Raw genomic sequence first — 25568 nt, 5'->3', positions numbered from 1 at the left:
GGGATTCAGAACGGGGGTGGAAAACTGCAAACCAGGTAGACAAACAAAGGATGTGTAAATGACATCAGACTTCGGCGGTCTATTGTCAACATCTCTGCATCATTCTCTCTGACTCTCTGACAGCTCACACTGAGCTGAATGTGTGCAGACATTAACCACTTAAACCCTATATACTTTGTTGACCAGGATCCCCCCAGGGATCCCCTCCTTTTTGTCATTTTTGTTGTCATGTTTATAAATGTATTTTGCTGTTATATACTGTGTGACAGTATTTATACAGTATATGTCTCCCTCTTTGATGCACTGACACACTATTTTAGCATCATATGAAAAAGTATATAGAGGGCTTAAGTGGATAGCTGACCACACAGGTCTCCTATAATGGGAAATGGGTAATACAGAGACCAAGGAGGTGGACAAACCTCAGCAGTAGAGGTCATGGCCATCAGAATTCAGCTGTGTGTGTAGAGCTGGTGAGACCTGAGCCAAAGAGGCCCCTTGGCGTGGTTTAATTAGATATTTACTGGCACCCATATACCTCCACAACCTCCTGTACCCCCCCCCACTCCTATTAATCATCCTGTACCCCTCCAACCTCCTCACCCTCCCTCCATCCTCTCTTTCTCAGTCTGTTATACCTCCATCTAACTCCCTCTAATCTCCTTGATCACCACCCCAATACCCTCTTCCTCCTTTATAGTTGTGTCCCTTTCTTACTCCTTTCTTCCTTTCCACACGTCCTTCCATTCCTCCCCCTGACACTGATTGGAAGTGATGAGACAAATGAAGCGGGAGGGAGCGTCAAGTTGCCAGGTTTCTCCAGCAGAGGACATCCGCAGAATTGTTTAAGGGAAATGCAACGTCAACTCTCATCAATGCTAAAGAAGGGGCATGGCTTAAATGTGTGTGTGTGTGTGTGTGTGTGTGTGTGTGTGTGTGTGTGTGTGTGTGTGTGTGTGTGTGTGTGTGTGTGTGTGTGTGTGTGTGTGTGTGTGTGTGTGTGTGTGTGTGTGTGTGTGTGTGTGTGTGTGTGTGTGTGTGTGAGAGAGAGAGAGAGAGAGACAGAGAGAGAGAGGAGCAGAACAGGGAACCATGCATAATCACCTGATTACATCCCTGTGAATGCAATAGTGCATTGATCTGATTAGGGTTTGGGTGGCTAAGGGATGTGAGGGAGGTGCTGGCATGTATTGCTGCTCACACTGAAAGACGAGGCTCACAGGAGGGAGGGAGGGACAGAGGAGTAGGGGAGCGACAAGGGGGCCCGGGACGGAGAGGAGAGCCGGAGGACAACTGAGACACGTATAGACTAGCGATGATGGAGGACAACGGGCTGGTGAAGCAGACAACTGGATTAGCGTAGTCCCTCTTCACATAGACTGTGTGTGTGTGTGCTTGCATGCATGCGTGCGTGTGTGCGTGAGTACACTCTTGTGTGCAGTTGACCTCTGTGTCTGGAAAACTGGCAGGGATGCCCTTCATTAAGAATCTGTGTTTTCATGGATTGGAGAGTCATCTTCACCCTTACAGCAAAGATTTGGTCAGAGAAAATAAAGAAAAACTTGAAAAAGTGCTCCTCGGAGCACAGGTCTCCGCCAGGTCAGGTAGGTTATTGTGGGCCAGCCAGCAATGTTTGTAATTCGCCAATCAGTATGGAATATGACTTAATCACTTGACTATAGAGATGATATGTACCGATTTGCGTGATGTTTGGACAAAATTTGTAGGAGTAATACAATTTTTTTTTTTTACATAAGTCGGCCTCCTGGTGGTGCTATAAAAGGCAGATGTGAAAAATGCAGGGTTTTCCTTGGCCTCTAGGGAGTGTGCATACAAAGTTTTACACAGATCGGTGCAGTATAGGTAAAAACACGAATCGGCCTGTTATAGTGTCACCATGAGACTGATTAGAAAAACTTCAAGTGGCATTTATTTCTCGGCCTAGTGTGCATTTGTGTCCATGATTTGAGGCATTTTGTTCCAAATGGAGCACTTCTGCAAAATTTGGAAGCCAATCTGAGCCAATCAGGATGGAATATGAAAAATCTGTTTGTTTGTTTTGCAAGAGTCGGCCTCCTGGTGGCGCTATAACAGGCCCATGTGATACATTTGGGCCAGAAGTTCTGTTCTAGCATCCAGGGAGTGTGTGTGCACAGTTTCACTGCGAGCGGCCTAACAGTGCATGCCGGAGATTAGCTGGTCACAGACAGACGGACAGGCCCAGGGGCCCTTGGCTCTGAGGGGCCCTTCGGGGGACCTGGGCCACGCGGCCATCGACAATTTACTAAAATGAAATGTATAGGTTAATCAAATATCAAATGTGTGGGCCCCTCCTCTGTATTTACAGCAGTGATTCTCGCTGGGTTTGAGGCCCTGACAAGGGCTACTGGGGCCCTTCCATATATGATGGAATATGATTAAGGATTTCATATCATACACACCATACCTGCAACTTTCACTAACTAAAAAATAAATGTATTTCTAAGATACAGTTGTTATACTTTGTCCTAACGCTGAAAGGTCTTACTACTTTCTTTTGACGAACTCGTCAAGGTTGCCTGATCTCACCATGCTCTTTGATGTATCTAGAACCTCTTTCCATTATTCTCAAATGCTCCCCACTCTTCACTGCTATTTATAGAACTTGAACAGAACATTGAGTATCTTTCTACGCTGATGACTTTGGATATCTGTCACAGATATCTGTTACAAAGTTGGTTATAGAAATTAAGCCTGCTCTGATCCTACCTTGATTGGTGTGTAATGGATGACAATTCTTCCTGTGCATCATCTACAGCCCTTGCCTTCTCACTTCTTGTTGTCCCAAATACATTAGAAACCCAGTTTAGGCAACATTTCAAACTTGCTGCTATAACAAGATGCAGCCCTATTTGTAACCAATTGTTTCCTCCCTCTTATTTAGACACAGCTTTCACTTCGTGGAGAGAAGGAGGCCAGGTTCATTTCTCACATTTATATTTCGAGGGCTCATTTGTCACTTTTAATGGTCTCTGCATTAAGAAGAATTTAATCCAATCAAATTTTTAACAGTATTTCCAAGTTTGTAATTATGCTCACACATATTGGACATCCTTCCCTCAGCTTTCAGCGGGTTCTCATTGTCGCAATTACTTTTTTTGTGGGCTCTCGAAGCACAACTTTGATTGATTGAGTGATGCTTTTATTGACACAAATGTATATATATGAACATAATTTTATATTGTCAAAAGGATGAAATGAAAAGGCTTATTTTCAAGAGTTTATTTCCACTGTGGCCCTTTCAGTGACGTGAGTGATGTGTTGGGGGGTGGGGTTGAAGCAGGGTCAAGTACATCCTCTTTTATTTTTTTCTATAATTTTTATCCCACGATTTTGTAACCCATATTTTTTTCACACAGTGCCAATTGCCTATGTAATCCTGGGTGCTACTCTCCCTCTGCCAGCCTAGGGAGAGCCCAAGCTGAAGCTCATGCCTCCTTCAATGCATGAGGAGCAAGCAGGCCGCTTCTTATCACCCGACAGGGGGGAGGTTCCCTGGTTAGACGTAGCGTGTGGAAGGAACACGTTATTCCAACCAGTTCCTTTCCCCCCCATCAGGCGCCCTGGCTGACAGGCAGTATAGTGACCAGGATTACTGCATGTTTTTGTGAGGGTATTAACTACCCTAGGAGACACGGGGAGAACATGCAAACTCCACACAGAAAGGCCCTCTCCACACAGAAAGTACATCCTCTTGTTCCAGTCTAAATGTAATTACATTTATTGGCCATTCATAGGGTTCATTTGACTAAAATGTAGTGGCTTGTTGCAAGGTACAAGTGATACATGTGATAGATGTGGCTCATTAGCGACAAATCCTACCCATATGTCTTTTAGTTGTTCTATAAGTCTTGTTTCTTTAACATGTTAGGCCAAACCAGCAATATTACAATAGAACCCTTTCCCTTGATAGTCGTCTTTGGGGTAATCTCTATACCCGGCCAGCAGAATATATACTTACTTCTTACATCACACTCAAACCCTTCCCATTCTCTCACACACACACACGCACGCACGCACGCACGCACGCACGCACGCACGCACGCACGCACGCACGCACGCACGCACGCACGCACGCACACACACACACACACACACACACACACACACACACACACACACACACACACACACACACACACACACACACACACACACACACACACACACACACACAAGTCAGCTATTCTCTGGAAGGCACAGCAGTAGATCATAATTAGAGCCAATCAAAAAGAAGTGTACAGCCTGTTACTTCCTGCTAGCAGCCAGCCAGTCTGTCCATCTGGCCATAGTTTGGCTTTATGCGCTCTGCTAACTCTCTCTCTCTCGTGCTCTCTCAAAGGCCAATAGATCAGTTTCATTTACAAGGAGTGATGTGCCAAGTTCACACACATACTATACACCCAGACACTGGATGCATACTTACACGTGCACACACACAGACACACAGACACACAGACACACACACACACACACACACACACACACACACACACACACACACACACACACACACACAGTCACACACACACACACACACACACACACACACACACACACACACACAAACACACACACAAACACACACACACACACACACACACACACACACACACACACACACACACACACACACACACACACACACACACACACACACACGCCAGGTTCAAAGGTAATTGCATTACACTCACCAGATGCATTACATGCTACACTTCTAATCTGCTTTCATTTCCAAATTTACCTTTCACATTTGGTAGAAGGTATTACATTTCATATCACTTTTATTCCTGTCACTTTGCATCAGTCTGTGAGTGTGCAATGCGGTTACCTGAGCGTGATGTAGAATACTAGATGCGTCTGACTGTTGTAAAGGCCAACATGAAATACACAACTGATATGTGGAGCAATAAGTGTACTGACACAGTGAGTTATGGGACACTGATGACATTCTCATCCTGTACACTGCCCTGTCATGCTTTTTCCATCCATCCGTCTGTCTGTCCATCCCTCCATCATGCATCCATCTCTTTTCCTCCTACCCATTCTCTTTTCTGCTTTTCTCTCCGTTTCGACCCCCATTCCCTGTATCCCGGTTTCTCTTTTCCTCCACCTCATCCCTCTGTCTCTGATTACTATTTGTACCTGCCCCAAATAACTGCCTTCCTCGTTTAATCAGTGTCCATCTACCTTTCTGTCCTTTTCCCCCTTTCATCCATCCCCCTGTCCATTCTTCCTTACAATCCCTTTATCTCTCTCTTTTCATCCTTCGTTCTCCTCTCTCTCTCTCTCTCTCTCTCTCTCTCTCTCTCTCTCTCTCTCTCTCTCTCTCTCTCTCTCTCTCTCTCTCTCTCTGTGCCCTGCAGTGTAATGACTCAGTCATTTGGCCAGGTGTAGCCTCCTGCAAACACTGTTATGTTGTTTTATCTTCATGAGAGCTCATCTCATACATCCAGAGTGTCTTGGAAGACAAATGTTTCACAAACAGACCTGACCTGACCTGACCTGCTGTCATTAAAGGCAGACAGTATTTTCAATGGAAAAATACAAAGCTATTGTTTTCGGACAAAATCAGTAAGAAGCGAGTCCTGACCCCTACAGTGGCAACAGCAACAGATTTAAATCAATTAGTCTAAATAAACAATACATACATATATCTTTTGAGTCAGCATTTTGTGAAATAAATGGGTAGGCAACAGTTTCAACTTTTTCAACTTCAACTTTACAGGTGTAAAATAGTGGGTGATATTTGTTTCAAGCTCCAACCAAAATACTCCAATACCAAGAATACAGAAAGAAACAAGGGGTCAACAGTCAGCACAACAATATAAAATATACATAGATTCTCAAAAAAGGACTGTGGGAGAGTGCAATCATCCAATCCACCAAGCAACTCAAAACCAGGGTGAATACCAACAGAACAATATTGCAGGGGATTTTGGTGAATTATTTTGGGGCGCTACGCACACGTCTAGCTGTGAATCTCATTCCACGAATGCCCGATCTTTACAAGCTGTACCTCATTGTAAAGGTCACTAATCATAATCAACGATAAAAATGATATAAAACACAATACAAATTGGTATTATTAAAGGGGAGAAATAATCGACCAAAGTTAACTTTCCAAACTTTTTGTGGGCAGTTTTACATCTGGTCTGTTCCCTAGAAAGGAGAGCCTACATCACAGAATGAAAAGCAATTTTCAGAAGCACTTAACTAGTGAAATGTATTGATTATGACATTATTCATTGTTGTTACAAATTGATACTCGCTTGGTGTGTCTAGACGCCGCCGTTTCTCTTTTGTGTGTATTGGTGCTTGCTTGAAATAATAAAAACTAGAAAAAGTGCTCCTCGGAGCACAAGTCTCCGCCAGGTCAGGTAGGTTATTATGACCTCCTGGTGGCGCTATAATAGGCCAATGTGAAAAGGGTTCCATTTCTTCATAGGCTTTTCACAGCAATCGGACACTGCATTCATGATTTTGTTGCAAAAATGTGGTTTGCTAAATTAGACCTGCTGGTGGCGCTATAACAGGCCAATGTGAAAAGGGGGGGCATTTCTTCCTCGGCCTAGTGGGAATGTGCGTACAAAATTTCACGGAAATCGCACACTGTGTTCATGATTTGAGGAATTTTGTTCAAAACGGACCTATCCTGCAAACTTTGTAAGCCAATGTTAGGCAAGTAGGATGGAATATGAAATATCGGCCACATACATCTTGATCACATGACTATAGAGATACGGACGGACACACGGACACACGGACGGACGGACGGACAGGGGGCAAAACATACTCTCTCGCCATGCCTTTTGGCCTGGCGGAGACAATTAAGGCTTACGTTGGCTTATCTTCAGATTCAATACATAATCTTAAATGTACGTGAATATAGGAGGGGAGAACCACATCCATGGGCAGGACAGGGAACATAAAACTCTTAATAAGCATAAATATCTTCCAAGAAATGCACCTCATTGCTCAGCTAATTGTAGAGGGGGCCATAAAAGCAGTTGTTAACTAGAAAAGTGCGCGCAAATCTCCGCCAGGAGGCATGCCCCAATAATAATACACTGATGCAGTAATGTCAAATTGTGTGTGTGTGTGTGTGTCTCTCTCTCTCTCTCTCTCTCTCTCTCTCTCTCTCTCTCTCTCTCTCTGTCTCTCTCTCTCTCTCTCTCTGTAAATGTGCCACTGTAGAAACAGCAGTTACATAACCTGCGATACGAGCCACAACTTATCCGTGTGTGTTCACATGTGCGTGCATCATAGGTGCGAAGTATGTTGTAATGTTTATAAATGTATGTTGGTGTTAGATGTGGGCTTGAACTGAACAGTGTCACTTACTCTCTCTGTCTCTCTGACAAATTAACAGTCGATAGTGCTGTGATGTGCTGTCGTGTTACGCACACTGCGTCTCTCTCTGCCACTATTCCTCTCTCTCCTATATATATATATAACAGTTGTGATGTTGTGTTTATATCGACAAGCTTCAGCTGTCGATATGTAACAGGTTGTTTGGACCGGCGATGTCAAAAGTTCTCTCATTCACTTCACGTCTGTCTCCCTGTACTTGTAACTCTCTTGGTTGCTCGCCACACCTGCCATTCCACTTGGACAGAATCATCCAGCAAATATAAAACATATTTGGAAAATCTTCAGGGCGGCCTGAGCAAATCTGGAGGCTTAAGATTGGATCTTTGAACCCCTCACATTAGAGGACAATCTTGCCAGATAATCCATCCCAATCAGGCGAACAGGTAATGCCTTTTTTCAAGGCACTACTTTGTTCTCTCTGCAGTCTACTTATGTGTACATTTACCTTGTTTATTGACTGTGGCTCATGATTACTCTGCTAATTCTGATTTCGCATCTGGATAAATTGTAATTGTACAGGGAACAGCACTCGCGATAGTCGGGAGGGGCGTTCCCAACCCAAAATCTCCCTCATTATCTCCTGTAGTGTGAGCTGGATTTAAGAGATTAGCTGGAAAATATATTTTACACGCATGGATTACCAGGAGCGTTGTATTTGGCTATTAAGAGATCCTTTACATGTATTGTATCTTTTTAGCCTGGAGGGATGGTGGATCTGAGATTATGAATTTACAAAAATAACAAATAGCATAGCTGTTGGTGACCGGTGTGAAACATATTCGGGGATTGATTTCCTTGTCCTGCTAGCAGCGTGCACAAGGAATTTGAGAACTGCTGACAGACACACACACACACACACACACACACACACACACGGACGGACGGACGGACGGACGGACGGACGGACGGACAGACGGACAGATGTACTGTTCTTGGGTATCAAACATTATGGAACCTAATGTTATGCTTATCTAATGGTAGACACTACTTTTTCAAACATGATAGAATCCTTGATGACCAACTTAATCTGAAGTACTGTGCAGCCCCGATATCTTAACTTTGATTTGTAGCCTACATTGTGCACTTAGGTGGACTGTGGTAACATGTCATTTTACATTTTAGGGGTGATTGTATAATATGAAAAGCAAGTGAAAATGTGAAACATGCACAGTGCATCAAGAGCAGCATATTAGTTTTACTTATCTCTTTGACTTACTGAACATTGTATTCATTCTAACAAAGTGAATTGGGTCAGTTTGAGGAGTTAGACCCTCAGGAAGTTATTATGTGTGGCCATCACTGAAGCACAGGTAATGAATGGGTAAAACCACTCAATGTTACAGGACAAGCACTAAGATTGGAGAATTGTATAATTTAATTCAGATAATAATGATCACATCTACATATCGTAGTTTTGTTTATAGAGCGGCATAATGGATATAATTTGTTATACTATTACCTCTACAAGTGTTGATCCAGGTATTTTACCAGCGGGTCCTTACTAAAATGTGTTAATAGCCATCAACATAACTTTAACCACCATAAACCTATACACATTGGCTATTTGAAAATAGTGGAACGTTTATGTGGTATTTTCAAAAAGTCTAGAAAAAATCACACCCAGTGTGAAGTGGGCGGTGTGGTCACAGTGGTCATCACAGTGATGGAAGTTCACTTAAAGAAAAGTAATATTGTGGACCAACCATTGTACACCCCTAACTTGAAAAAAAACATAAATGTGTTTTTTTTAAGTGCATAGCCCTATTTATAGGGCTATGCACATGTGTCATGTGTTTCACTAGCCAATCACAGTCCTGAATAGACTGTGATTGGCCAATCACGGTGCAGGGTTAGGGGGGTACAATGGTGGCCAATCACAGCGCAGGGTTGGGGGGGTACAATGGGTGGGGGGGGGTACAATGGTGGCCAATCACAGTGCAGCGAATGTCGATGTCCAAACCTCACATATAGGGGCGGTTTCACCGCCCAAAAATGTGAAACAAGCCAAATAAATATATACACACAACTTGGCGGACATTGACATGAAAAGGTTTGAGGGGGGGGGGGGCTGGAAGCCCAGGGAGCCCTGGGCTATCCTATCCCCCTCTCCACTTCACTTCAGAGAGATTATGCTGTTGTTAGTTTGGACTCTCTCCTGTGACCAAACCGGTGTCGTTAAACCTATCATGGTCAACCGCCACCAGCATAGGACCCAGGGTCACTGAATCACTAAGCCTCTCCACCACGGCAAGGTCACAGCAAAAGGAGAGGAAGGTGGTCCTTAAAAGGACCGTTGGTGGGGGGGGGGGGTGCAGGGTCTTGAGGTCTCACATGAGGGAATAGAGTTTTGCCAAAGCAGACTCCTCCCATTCCTCCATCTCCACCTTCTCTTCCTCAATGGCCTCCCACTCATCCACTAGAGTCTCTTGCAGCAGAGTCTCCTTCTCCACCTTCCGGAGAGAAAAGAAGTCAGCCTTAAGAGACTCCAATGCCTCCATCCTCTCCTCCTTCTCTTTCTGAATGGCCTCCCACTCATCCTCCTTGATCCTCCACTCCTCCTCCCTGCGCTCCTCCATCTCCACCAGGTCTGACCACAACAGTGTAACTACAGCCATAATAATGGATGAGTCGTCTTCTCTGCTGCTTGGGTTCTGTTCTTTCTCTGTGACAAGAAAGAAGGAATGAACTTTTAACGTACTGTAGACGCTTTATATACTGTTGGCTGCCCGTTGCCCATTGGCTGATGCTTTCTGCACGCGCAACATTAAACACTGGGCTTGTGTATAAAATTTATACACAAGAATGTGTTGTCATGGCGACATCTCCATACGGCCGCGTTGTTTCTGTTGATAATCTGCAATGACGTCACGTGTCACAAAATGAGTAAAAATACTTAAGAGTACTAATATTGAGTAAAAATACTTAAAAGTACTCAAAATGAGTAAAAATACTTAAAAGTTGAAAAAAATAGTAAAAATACTTAAAAGTTGATGAAAAGAGTAAAGGACTTAAAAGTTGTAAAAATGAGTAAAAAAATACTTTAAAGTAAATACATTGAGTAACAATACTTAAGAGTAATTCAATTGACTAAAAATACTCAGTAGTACTCAAATGAGTAAAAATACTTAAAGGTTGTTAAAATGAGTAAAAATACTTAAATATAGTTAAAATGAGTAAAAATACTTAAAAGTTGATAAAAACTGTACAAATACTCTTTTAGTACCACCTCAATACCAGCACCCACACATCAAATAGAGTAGTACCGTCTGAATGCCAGCGCCCACACATCCAATAGATTTGTACCGCCTGAATGACAGCACACACTCATCAAACAGAGTAGGCACCGCTTACTCACACTGGGTGTGATTTTTTTTTTATGAGTGATGGATTATTCATACTGCATATTTCAGTTGGTTAGGAGGCAGGGAACATTATTTGAAAGGAATCTGGCTGTAAATAGCTAGGCATCTTATTTCATCTAATCATCAATCTCATTTGCATTAACCTTCTAAATGTTCCATAACATTTTCTCCTTGTTTGTACTAAATGATCCCCAGTCTCATACATCACATCGACCAAGGTGACTGAGCCATCTACTGGATCATGAATGATCACACTGAATCAGCAAGATCCCACTGTAGGACACACACGTGCGCGCGTGCACACACACATGCGCCCGCACGCGCACACACACACACACACACACACACACACACACACACACACACACACACACACACAATTCATTGAACATTTTAATGACAGACAGATATACAATACTATGCAAAAACATCATATAAACAAGTAGTAATAGTAAAAGAAAAATATGTACAGTAAACAGTTCAGGGGCGGGGGGGGGTTCTGGTGATAGGGTTAGGGTTAGGGTGCCAGTTCCGAATTGCAGCCACCTGTAAGTGCGGTTTTGAAGGAGAGTAAGGATTCACACTTTTTTATGACTGTTGGTAGCAATGGTAGGGCATTCCATATTTTGGTGGCATAGCAGTAGAACGAATTTAACCCCTTGTTTGAGCCAAATCTGGGTTGAACGTAGCCTCGTTCCCAGCCTTACTCATCTGCGAAGAGAAAAGGTTTGAACGTGATTTGTGGAGCTCCCTCTGGTGTTGTGTTTGTGGACGTCTTTGAAGTAGTTTGACAGGTACATGGGTATCTTGTAGACCAGGCCGATTGCAAGTTGCTGTACTCTGTCCTCTACCCTGAGCCATAGCAAAATGAGCAGGGGTTAGATGAGTTGTAGGTATTAGTAGCCTGACCAGTTTTTTTGGGGGATGTCTGGAGCCTTGTTTGTAAGGACTTTGTGGTGCTATAGTACCATGAGGTGGTGGAGGACAGCAGAATTACTGCAATGTCTCAAACTAGACGCGTGACGCGTCGTCCACTTCGCATCACAGATCCACCTTACAGCCACCTCACAGTGTGAGAGAGAGTGTCGTGTGAAAGTAGGGCAAAGTCGCTTATGATTTTCAGACATGGCAACGCTGTGGTGAAAAGTAAGGCAAATGCGCGTATAATCAGAGGACATGGCAACGCTGAGTGTCCTGTGCTCCCCTCTGTCCGCGGACCCCTGGGAGTCTTGGGACACCCGCGAAACATTGTAGAGCTGGGGGTCCCTGGAGACCTACAGACACGGCGAAGGAAAATGGAAAACTATAAAGCCACAGCCACGCATGCAAGAGGTTGCACATGAACTCTTCAGCCGCACTGAGGCGCTCCAACACAAACACTCTGACGCTCCCCTAAATCGACTCCAGGGTTTGAAACTACCCACTTCACAAAGGGGTGACGTGCATCACCGTTCCAATGACCAAAACTCCACTTCGGGATTTCGCAAAGACCCACAAAAGCGTCGTGGGATAAATATTCTCAAAAACAAAGTTTAAAAAAAATAATTTATTCTTTATTTATTTTTGGGAAAAAAATATATACATGGGGGACCAAAACTCCACTTCGGGATTTCGCAAAGACCCACAAAAGCGTTCAGTAGTTGTGTGTGTGTGTGTGTGTGTGTGTGTGTGTGTGTGTGTGTGTGTGTGTGTGTGTGTGTGTGTGTGTGTGTGTGTGTGTGTGTGTGTGTGTGTGTGTGTGAGAATGGAGCACAGCGTTGGCTCGCGGTGTTTTGGTTGCTCGGCGGTGGTCGGTGCTGACGCTAGGGAACAACATGGTCTACCCGTAATGTTGTCAGTTTGTGCTGGCCGCAATTAATTATGCTCCGAAGAGGCAAATGTGTGGTGACTGGTGAGCAATAAAAAGTAGCCTACGCCACCCGTAAATTAATTGTGCGCGTTGTGGCTTGTGTTGTTAGTGACATGTGATATGATGTTGTTGTGTTTAGTGCGAAACAATGACACGGGAAAATGATGACGGGACTTCTCTCCAATGTAATATAGGATAAATCGCCCCATCATTCATATGTATTCCCCAACCTTAAAGGGCAAGACCACTTTGGTAGAGGTTTGGGTTGTGTAGTTACCTCGCCATGATGTAACTCCAAACAAAGGTGGTCAAGAAATAAAAAGTAATTGCTGCATTGATTAGAAATTGATAATTCAAAATATGCTCCTCATTGACTTACATTGTACAGTAAAACAGCTCTCAAAGTCGCTCTTTTAGCATGTAAACGAATGTAAACAAAGTCGATTCAGACAATATAGAACATCACCAAACCCAGTACTGTTTTTTTTAATTATAAAAATGTTAACTTACTGTTGATTTAGCTATTTTTATTAGAAAGAAAACCTGGACTGGATCGGCGGATCCGGATCCGGATCTTCAAATAGTAAAATCATCAGGAAGTTGACATTTTTATAAAAAAAATAAACAGTACTGGGTTTGGTGATGTTCTATATTGTCTGAATCAGCTTAGTTTGTGTTCGTTTATGGGCTAAAAGAGTGACTTTGAGAGCTGTTTCAGTGTACAATGTAAGTCAATGGAGAGCATATTTTTAATTATCAATTTATAATTAATGGAGCAATTATTTTTCATTTCTTGTCCACCTTTGGAGTTACTTCATGGCAAGGTAACTACACAAACCAAACCTCTACCAAAGTGGTCTTACCCTTTAAAATACGGAACAAGGGGCGTCCCGTATAAGTTCAATACGGAACACGTCTTTTAGTTTACGGGACATGTGGTAACCCTACAAGTTGCCGTCACGCTTGGCTGGGGAGGAACTGCGGGTATGCAAACATATATGAATACTAAGATTTGTATATAGTATTAAAGTAATGGGAGAATGTATTTGTTTATGTAGGGTTTGGCAACGGCTGTGAGCTGGGAGCTGCTGGTGGCATGTTCAATGGACCATAGTAGCAGGTATGCGCACGCCATGGCAACATAGTAATTCTAATATTTCATGAGTACTATGGTATATTTATTGAAACTGATATTTAACACTGAGCTTTACAGATTGCCTAGGCGTTGCGTCTGACACTGCCCTTACTGTTAATTTTCCCTTAGTTTTAAGTTATGGTTTTGAACTTTTGTCTTTTTGATTTATTGTATTTTGTGTCTGGCTGCTTCCCACATGAGTGTGCACTGTGCAGTTTATGATCACTGTAAGAAGGGTATTCATTTACATGAGATCAGCAGCCTTTAATCAGTATATAGGCTGTTATATTCAACTTGGTGTGAACAAACTGAGTTTTGTGTATAGTAGTGTATAACGGGTTCATTGGATTGCCCAGGGTCCCTGTGATCAGTATATTGCGCCATGCTATATTTTAATCCATTCTATCTATTGCTCTTCTAACCTATTTTGTAATAAAGTACCATTGTACTATGGTTTTATATACTCTGTGTTTGTCATTTGTTTGATGGCCTTACTGTGTTTATTGAGTTCCCTTTAACTCGGCCAAACTAAAGGGTGGCGTAGTCTAACATTCACTGTGTTACATTAGTTACAACTGCATTGTTGTTGTGGAGCAGTCTTTAATATTAGGATAAGTGTTTAAAAAGATCTCTGCATGTTCCTAAACGATCGACAAGCAATAATGGTCAGCACCAGATTCAGAATGGTGATAGAGGGTCTGGTTGCGCTCAGCAGAGACAAGCAGTGTAATCCTGGGTCCCTGCCATTGTTGCCAGATTTTGCGAGAGAAATAAGCAACCAGCTCTATGAAAACAAGCCCAAAAGAAGCGACTAGGCCCCATGAGCACTTTAAACATATACATTGGCTATTTGAAAATAGCCGATCTACAAGCTCACAACGTGTCACGATGCGTCATGTTGTGAGCTTATAGAACTGCTATTTTCAAAAGAAAAACTTGAAAAAAGTGAAACATTTTGAATATTGTTTTAAACATTTTAACAGCACAAATCTGGTATGGGGGTCCCTGCCACAACATATTTTTAGATGGGGGGGGGTCGGTGGACAAATACATATTAAACTGGGAGTCCTTGACATGAAAATGTTTGAAAACCACTGGTTTTAAACAGCATTAGGATACAAGCACAAATAAGTAACTACACTTTTAGAAACAAGCCCAAAAAAACACAACCCGCAACTACCAATATTTACAAGCGACTTTACAGAAAAACAAGCCCAAAGTCGCTTATAATAAGTGGACATGGCAACACTGGTCTCTGCCTCACACAGACAGTGTGTGGTCAATAAAGCGCAGCTTTAATTACAAAACCGTCTCATCAATAGTGTCAGCAACAACCCACAGGAGCACTCGGCACGCTACAGTGACATAACAACCAATCGGTGGACAGGGACTTTTATACAGTGGGTTGGTTTATCAATCTGAAAACGATTGATGCTGATTTTGTTTTACATTTCCCTAATGTAACATGTTTATTAGCATTTTTGCCACAGGCTATGGGATTTGCAGGCCTAGTGCCAGTTGCAGTCCCATGTCACATAGTTTGGGTGCACGCATCCCCAGGTAGGGACTGGTATTGATGACACAGGATTCTCTGGCAGTGATACATGTGCGCTGCCCTGAGCCTTTGTAGTTGAGTTAGGCCATAGCTGAGTGGTTGGTGAGCCCGCCTGGGCAGCCAGAGGGCCTGGTCTCTCGCAGGTTCGATTCCAGGCCGCAATGTGTTGATGTGTGTCCCTGAGCATGAGACTCTTAACCCCTAATTGCTCCCCGAGCACCATAGAATGGCTGCTCACTGCTCCTAGTGATTATAGGATGGGTAAATGCAGAAACAAATTTCACGTATGTGCATACATATACAGTGACAAGAAACACCCAAAGGAGTGGGGAGCGAGGGGGGGGGGAAGAGTTTGTAATTCATTAACTGACCTTTTTGCACAAATGGTAATTAACTAACATCCACATGGGTGAATATAGTCAAATAAATTCTGAATGGTTAGAATTTACCCAGGCATCAGGATGTAATCTATGTCATCCATGTAGCATCCATGTGGCCGTGGCATCCTGGAACCATGCATCACATCAGTCAGTTGTATGGAATTGTGTTGTCAGGGTGCGGTAGCGGTAGGCCTGCTTGCAAATAGTCAAGCATGCTTCCATCAGTGTAACCAATGTGTGTGACAGTCTGGCATTTGCCCTCCGTGGAAAGAGCAAGTCCATACTTCATCACCACCAGCACGCTACCAGACAGAAGACAGACAGACATGCATTTACACCCTGCGTGCGTTCCTCAAGTGTCTGTCGTGTTGTTTGTAGGCTGAGAGGTGGGGAGCATAATTGATAAGTTGCTTTCGTGTGTAAATGTCACAGATGCGAACTATGAAAAGATTCGCTTGACAGCAGGGCGTTTTTTCTGAAAGCTAATTGGATGGAGAAAATAAATTTGACTACAGTACGTGTTTTGCATGCAGAGGTGTGTGTGTGTGTGTGTGTGTGTGTGTGTGTGTGTGTGTGTGTGTGTGTGTGTGTGTGTGTGTGTGTGTGTGTGTGTGTGTGTGTGTGTGTGTGTGTGCACGCCTGTGTGTGTAATAGTGTGCGTGCGTGCGTGCGTGCGTGCGTGCGTGCGTGCGTGCGTGCGTGCGTGCGTGCGTGCGTGTGTCTGTGTGTGTGCGTGTGTGTGTGTGTGTGTGTGTGTGTGTGTGTGTGTGTGTGTGTGTGTGTGTGTGTGTGTGTGTGTGTGTGTGTGTGTGTGTGTGTGTGTGTGTGTGTGAGAGAGAAAGACAGAGACAGAGTGAGCAAGAGAGGAAGCATTTAAATGTTGATCTCCAATTCATGGATCATGAATAAAGATTTGCTTAGAGTAGAGCAGCTGCTGTTCACATGTTGTCCGATTGGTTTGCAGCTTTCTAATTAGAATATATTTGAACATTAGTGATTACATTTTAATTGCAGTTCATTTCAATCTAACACTCACTCTGGAATTACCAATGCCTTGTTGTTGTCAGACTAAAATTGATGATATTCTCTTTCATGGTATATCAAAGTGTTGTTTTTGTTTTTGTTTTTCATCAGAGAAAATACTGTAACGCAGGAACAAATGTCACCCAGCCTATTCCTCGCCATTGTAATCAGCCTATTGTCATTGGGTTTACTGGACGTAATGTGTTCTTCTTGGATCTCAGGCACAGCGGATTACCATGTCTTTGTTCAGCCCACCTAGTGAGTTAGTTGTCTTCCGGATCCGGAAATGTTTGGACCTGTGAGTGAGCCTTCCTCCGCCTGTGCCAGGGGCCGTGGACCAACAACCAAAGACTGTATTACAGTTGTGAGTTATAGTAGACAGCCTAGTGCTGTAAACCTGCCGTTCTGCCAAGTAAACATTCTGAACTGGATATTCCTTGTCGTGACATTCTTTCACCCACTTACCTCCATCAATACACAGAGTGTACTCATCATTACAAAAGTAAGTCCACGACAATACATAAACAACGTCCCAAATAGTAACCAAAAGTGTTTTTCTTTTTCTTTTTCATGGCCTACATAAATATGTCATCTACAGTACTACAACGAAGTTATTGACCTCTAAAACAGGACATTGGTGCTTAAAGGGATAGTTCACCCAAGAAATAACTTTTTACCAGGTTGCTTGCAGCCTGGTCTAGGAAGGGACTGATCAACTACTAAACACTTTCTAAACACTTTCTAGTGACCTTTTCATCATTGGCTGTCCTTCAATCCTTTAAGCCAATGGGGAGACTTCCTTGAGACTTCCCCATACTCTGAACAACGGCCGTCCTCCCATGCTATGGGATAATAGCCCAGGAAAAAAAGTGTGGTCATCGCTACCAAACAAACTATTAAGAAAAAACTATCATAGCCCAGAAAAAAGAAAGTGTGGTCCCACGCGAACGTGTGTTTCCTCCCCGGTCTCAGTAGACACGCCCCCTGCTTCGCCCCTAGTCATGCAGTACTCCGTGCAGTGGTGGAAAATAATATTCGGTGGACCACGGGTCCATTTGGTTCCATGTGGGGATGCTGGAGAGAGCAACCTGGTATCAATATGACTGCGTCATAATTTCTTGTTTTCTATTGATTAGTCACCCCATGGAGACTTGAATTCATGGATATTTTTAGTTTTTGTCGCATTCCTAAGCCAATAATTTGATGACCAGCGGACTGGTAGGGAGCGGTTCCGGTAGGAGACACAAAGGAGACTCTTTGCGTCTCCTACCGGAACTGCTGCCGGTCATCAAATTATTGGCTTAGGAATGCGCTAAAAACTAAAAAATGTCCATGAAGTCTCCATGGGGTGATTAATCGATAGAAAAATTTTGGGGGTGAACTATCCCTTTAAGACTAATTTATACTTCATCCGAAGTATACATCACTTGACGAAAATAAATGAAAACAGAAAATCTGTTATTTTCGTCGAGTGACATTGTCGTGCAATGAAGTAAAGATCAGGTTTTAACTCTCCCTACACTGATCTAGGTGGAAATGACCTGACCGTCCAACTTCCCTTCTGAATGATTTAAAACCGTGTCTCCTTCACACAGTAAATACTTTTATATCAATACCATTCCCTTCCCTCACGTTTTGCCTCTACTACAGTGGTTGAAAAAGTACTCAAATTTTTTGCTTAAGTAAAAGTATCAATACTGCAATGTAGAAATACTCTCTGTTACAAGTAAAAGTCCGGAATTAAAAATGGACTTTAATTTAAACGTACAAAAGTATTGGTAAGAAAATGTACTTAAAGTACCAAAAGTAGAAAGTATACTCATTATGGAGAATGTCCCATTTCACACGTATTCAAATGTATAAAATGTATAAAAATCTTGAAAATAGCAGATCTACAAAAATCGCGACGCATTGTGAGCTTGCAGATCGGAATTTTTAAAATGGCCAATACGGGGCTGAAGGGGTTAATGTATGTTTTGTAATAATAATCAAAATCTAAAATGTAACTTGTAACTAAAGTACTATAATACTGTGTAAAAATACTATACTATATTATAAACACACACACTTGGACATTTTGAGATAATGTAGCAGTGGAACTTTGTTTACATTTGTAACTCATTGCCTTGATAAAGTTCTGAAGAGATGACCACTTTTCATTATTTTTTTAAATAGTCAATTGGATACATCATGAATGCATTTTTTCATTTCCAAAGAAACTGTAAGAAAGAAAAAAAAGCAGTGATAGCTTCTGTCAGTTCAGCAGATACAGAAAAATACAAGCTGCTATTGATTAGAAGAGCTCATTTTGCTGCGCTGATTTTACTGGAAATGTTTCGGCTTGCCCCATCATTGGTGAAAGTTTGTTAAGGCCTGCCAACTTGGGATTTGCTTCATTTAAATGGAAATGAGACACTGGTCCTTATAGATTGAGGATCAGGTACCTGATCGCCGGTGCTCGATCAGCCATCTCTTCTCTGTTTGCGTGTGTGAGTGTGTGTGTGTGTGTGTGTGTGTGTGTGTGTGTGTGTGTGTGTGTGTGTGTGTGTGTGTGTGTGTGTGTGTGTGTGTGTGTGTGTGTGTGTGTGTGTGTGTGTGTGTGTGTGTGTGTGTGTGTGTGTGTGTGTGTGTGTGTGTGTGTGTGTGTGTGTGTGTGTGTGTGTGTGTGTGTGTGTGTGTGTGTGTGTGTGTGTGTGTGTGTGTGTGTGTGTGTGTGTGTGTGTGTGTGTGTGTGCGTGCGTGTGCGTGCGTGCATGTTAGATGGCAAAAGAACTGGTCAGTTACCACAAGAAGACCACTCAGCAGGAACTGGAGATCTCAGCTGAAATTCAAACACACTGCCACTGGCCAGGAAAAGCATTTAGATGCTAAAGATTTAGCATTTGGCAAGTGATGAACCGTCTAAATCCAACCTGAAAATGTGCACTCAGTAGGATATCCAGTTTTGTTTGGTCTCATTGCTTAATGATGCTGCAAACTTGAAGTTAATTAAATGTTGTATTCATGACATCACTGCTGTGTGTGGGGCTTTGTTTGAAAAGGATAAAAGGAGGCGCATACTGCTGCCCAACAGTGGAACAGATGGGTCTGTTCTGTTAGTTCTATTGAATCCAGAGTCAATCTATCTTCCAGTTAAATCATTGCCAAACAAATCGTAAAATCCTATAATGTCACTTCACTTTTTCAGAGGGGAAGAACATTTATATTTATAGCCACTGAGTGTCACTGTTGAGGGAGGTGGTTTTACCACCTTTCTACTGTACTGTACTTTATAGCAACCAGTTGCTATAAAGTATCCAGGAGGGCTGATTTCAGACCAACCTTTCGACATTTAATCCTGAGAGTTAAACTAGGCTTTTTATTTGGCAGAGTTAAAATAGGTGGTAAAAAAATCAATCAGCCTCCAACAATTGTTATACGGATAGGTGGGCCTACTAATGCTGGTTAGGCTTTAAAATGTTTGGTGCAATTATGTGTAAACAAAAAAATAAAGAAGCTCTCTGACATACATGTAGACACTAATAACTAACTTGTTAAGTGTAACTTCTTCTCCACCTTAACCTGCCCTACTTTAACAACCTCACCAGCATGCCATTATAGATTACTCATATAGATTCCTTTTTTAAATAATATGTAATTATAATATGTAAGAATTAGGTCTCCCCAGGATTCACATACATCCAGTGGTGAGCTGTGGATTTTTTAACTAAGGGGGCTATATTTTATGACGTCACGTGCGCGCGCACGTGCACGCGCGCGCAGGCATGTGCACATAGCAACATGCCTGCATATCCAACATAGCAACATTATTTTCCTTTTTTTATATAAAAGCCCTTTACATATATTCACCCACACATAAGTACTTAAAATAATCAATCAACTTGTCTTTACTTGAATAACTTTTTTTTAAAGACTTACATTGCTTTTAAAACAGTGTTTTTTAAAACAAGTAAAAAATAAAAAAAATACCCTTTTGCTACTCACCAAAACAAAGACGGTTTTATGGAGTTGAAAGCCTACTTTACTAAATGGGAACACTGTGACTCCCCACCTCACGTCTAAAATACACTTTTTGGCCAGAAAAGAAAATATTTCACCGGAATTAAAACCTGTTTTTCGTTACTCCACAGTGCCCTCTACAGATATGGTCAATGGAATTTTCCTATTAGACCAGATTCTTCCTTCCGGTGAAATATTTTCTTTTCTGGCCAAAAAGTGTATTTTAGACGTGAGGTCGGGGCTCACAGTGTTCCCACTTAGTAGAATAGGCTTTCAACTCCATTAAACCGTCTTTGTTTTGGTGAGTACCAAAAGTGTATTTTTTATTTTTACTACAGACGAGAGGCTGCGCTACCTTGGTGTGAGGGGAAAGAATGGAAAGTACCATAACGTTAAGGAGAACTCCTTCTAACGCTATGGACCAGAGCTAGACAGGGATAAGTTTGTGAGTGTCTGGCAGGCTACTAGCTCTTGTCCTCTGCTAAGCGATTAACCCTTTCACACTCCATGGCTTTAATGTTATGCAAAGCAGCCAGGTTGAGGCCATTGTTAAAGGTGTTAAAGACGGCTCGCCCCCATAGAGGTATAATATAGCTCGCCCCTGACGGTGCGTTGTTGTGTTAATGATTGACGGCTCGCGGGCGGCTGACAGTGAGTGCTCGCGCGTGCATGTGGAGCACGCGCGAGCCCCCAGCCTGGGAACTAAGGGGTCGACGACCCCCCGTAGCACCCCCTTCAGCTCAACCCTGCATACATCCATCCAAAGTGACCGCACACTCTTTGAAAATTACATAGGATGGACTGACTTACTTAAATTATATCTTTATTCTATTAGTGCATAATAAAATAACATATTTTGCAAGAGGCTTCATCAGGTTAATCAAACTACTATACTGCGTACTACTGTACACACACACACATGCACGCACGCACACACGCACGCACGTGCGCGCACACACACACACACACACACACACACACACACACACACACACACACACACACACACACACACACACGCGCACACACACACACAACTGGCTGCAACACACTGCACATAATCAGTTGATCAATTAGTAAACATGTTATATATTACAACAGCTAATCATGATGGCCAAATAAATAATAGCGCAGTTGTTTATCCAGACAGAGCAATACAAACCATTCAATTATATCCTACTATAAATGTGCGAAATCTCTGTCTGTCCGTCTGTGTGCGTGTGTGTGTGCGTGTGTCTGTTAGCCTGATTATCAGCCTGAAGCTGCATGGAGCTTCAGTCTGAAATTGGCTGCAGTGTCGCGATTACAAGGGGGAGGGGATTCAAATTTCCCTAAACCTATCACAAGATATTCACGGATCCGCCTACATCTGACGTCATCGCACAGCTTGTTTTAGCAGATATTTACTGATTGGCTTGTCGTTAGACCCACCCCCACCTCCGACTCTCATTGTACTATCGAATAAAGTCCTAGGCTCACATTTCAACACCAGACCAAGAGGGGCAGTCCACTCAGAGAGTGGGCGGGGTCTATGGTTTGGAAACAGGCTAAGAGCACCGAAGTCCTGACGTCACTACCAGTAGAGGGCGCTTTTCGCAGGTTCGTGGCTTTACTTTTTGTGTTGATATCCTCATTGGGGAATCTTAGATCGCTTCATATAAGAACTGTGTTTTGATTGATTGATTGAAATGTTTATTAGGCAAAAGAATGTAAAACAACACAGTTACATTTATAATACTTTTGTCTAAAAGGTTCGACCAAAAAATTCCTTGCGGACTTGTTTCCGTTGGGGTCCTTGAATTAATTTCATAGACATATATAGTAGCAACCAAACAGTTCAAAAATCAACACGCCACACCGGCGATTTTACTCATATGGATATAAAGCATCGACTGAAGGTGTAAATGTACACATTTACCCAAAGAGTAACACAATATAAACACTAGAAACGAGTCAAACAACCCAAAGACTACATTTCCCATGAACGCGGCTGCTGTAGGGACAGTGATATCAGACCCGGAAGTAGTAGTTCTTAAGACTTTTAAGGCAGAATTCATTCCATTTTCGCCAAAAACAGGCTGTATCAAATATGAATGAATATCATAAACGATGCAGAGCCACCCCCCTGACAAAAACGCTGGGGTGGTGTGTTTATGTTTGGAACACAGTTCTTATATGACGTGATCTAAGATTCCCAAATGGGGATTTCTACACAAAAAATGAAGCCACGAACCCGTGAAACAGCGCCCTCTAGTGGCAGTGACATCAGACTTCAGTGCTCTATGTGTCTGTAGTTTCTCAAGACTTCAAACTCAGTGTGAGTTGCCAACGACCCGAGGGACTGCCGTGCTCGGCTTTGAGCCGGTCGGATAGATGGTTGTCCAGAACCGCCAATTCGACCGATATGCCCATATAGGCATCAATGCTATGCCGACCGACTTCAAACACTGTGTGCGCATCGGCGAGGGCGCAAGGGAGTGTGGTGCCCGACGTCGAGTCAGTCGGATCGGCGGTTAGCCAGAACTGCCGACCGTATGGGCATACACTGATGACATCAGGGAACTTTTAAATGAGTATAAACTACATCATAGACTGAGTTGTTTTTTTTTGTCAAATTGACCGGCTTCATCGGGAATCGTGCGCTTGTACTTTGCTATGAGATTGGTTACAAAGTTTAATTGATATTGATTTATTAGTGCATTAAATTTCCCCATCCACTTTAATGGGAAAATGAAAAAACTCAAATTCAAGCATTTTCTTCTCAGAAACCGTAAAAGCCTACAGTTACAAGACTTGGAGGGGAGGTTCATAATTTAGTGCGAAATTATTAAAATAATAATTACACCAGTCGGCCTCATGGTGGCGCTATAACAGCCCACTTTACGTTTTGGCCTATAACTCTTGAACTGTAGGTCGTAGAATAAAAATCCCCTAAATTTCCCTAGATTCCTTGGGTCATGACGCAACTCCCCATATAGGCTACGCCCATTTGCGTCAGGATAGATTTTCCGCCATTTAGAATTTTCTTCAAAACACACTTTTAGCTCCTCCTCTCACATATTTTGTCCAAACTTCACAAAAATCGGTACACATGATCTCTGGACCCATGCAATGAACTTCTCCAATGGAATTTTGATAGTCATTACCGTTCGTCCGTAAATGGCTTCCAAAGTTAGCGGAAGGGGCCTGTTTTACAAGAAATCCAAAAAATCACGAACGAAACGTCCAGTCAATCCCAAATTTGAATGACATGTCAGGGTGGTTTACTCAACGAAAACCCAAAAGCATTTCCACTTTGATCCATAGGGGCACCACAAATGCGTAAAATGCAAAAACATGATTTTGGGGGCAGACGCGTCGCCAAGTCTCTACTAGGTTGGGGGCTTAGCCCCCCAGGCAACGGACATGCATGTGTCCCTCCTCCCCGCGCTCGCACGATTTTTTTCGCGGATTTCGGCCGATTTGGGTACTTTTCCCCCCGTTTTTTGTTACTTTATTTCGGTTTTAGGGTTAGGGGTAGGGTTAGGTTAGGGTTATAGATATATAATAAAAAAAATAAAAAAAATAAAGAATATTGGTGGCTTTGGATAAAACATTGGTGGCTATAGCCACCGAAGCCCCCGCGTAACGACGGCCCTGTTGTAACAGCATGAGTTACTAATGTAACAATGCTAAAAAACAGCATTAAACCAATCGTTTTCAGCTTAAATCAATTATATTTATTTCAAGCAACTGTTTTACATTGTTTTCATACCAAGGATGTGATAAGATAATGTATGAAACATAAGGAATGTATTAAATCTTACCAGATGGCAGTCCAAATTTGTAGGATTTAACTGTTTATTGTATATGTCAGACCTAAAGTTACATCCAACAATAGACTACACTTGAACAGTCTAAAAAGGTGACAGTATTTCCCCCATTGTTCTCAGGATACAATAGACATTTTTATTAGCCTACTTATTATTTACCAGGGGGGAAAGGAAAGCTATTGGGGACCAAATCAAATCGATAAAAGCCATTGTGTCAGAGAAGCGATGATCGATGTGTTATGCCACAGCCCTCTATTCATTATGAGAAACAATTCACCGTGAGGGCTGTTAGTGTGTGTTCTCACACACTGAAAGTGCCAATGAAATAACTTACACAGTTCAGCTGCATGCAGTGCATGTGCGTGCATGCGTCTGAATGTGTAGGCTAGCCTATGGTTGTTGTAAAATATGGAATGAAATTATGAATTAATCTATGCAAGCACTGTCATAATCCAGCTGCAGTGGTGTAAAGTAACTATAAGTACGTTTACTCTATAGTAATGTACTTAAGTACAATTTGGAGGTATTTTTTACTTTACTGGAGTATTTCCAATTATCTACTTTTACTTTTACTCCACTATATCTCAGAGACAAATATTGTACTTTTCCACTATAATTATCTTCAGTATATGTTTATTTAAGTAAGAAATATGAGTACTTTTTCCACCACTGGTAAGAATGGAATTAATTAATCTATGCAAGCACTGCATGTTATAATCCAGTTAATTTGGGACAAATGTGTCATTTATGTTGCTTTGACAAGACCACATCCATCGTGTTGTTTCTCATGGGGATCATGCTGGTGGTGGAAAAAGTGCTCACATTTCTTACTTAAGTAAAAGTAATACTGCAATGTAGAAAAAAGTCCGGAATTCAAAATTTACTTGAGTAAAAGTACAAAAGTATCGGCATCAAAATATACTTATAGTACCAAAAGTAAAAGTACTCATTATGCAGAATGTCCCATTTCACAAGTTAAAATGTATACAAATCTTTTGAAAATAGCAGATCTCCAAACTCACAATCACAATGTGTGGCAA

This window comes from Gymnoscopelus braueri, assembly GCF_963280865.1.
Source record: "Gymnoscopelus braueri genome assembly, chromosome: 6".
Classification (NCBI taxonomy): Eukaryota; Metazoa; Chordata; class Actinopteri; order Myctophiformes; family Myctophidae; genus Gymnoscopelus; species Gymnoscopelus braueri.
This window is presented reverse-complemented; position numbering follows the sequence as displayed.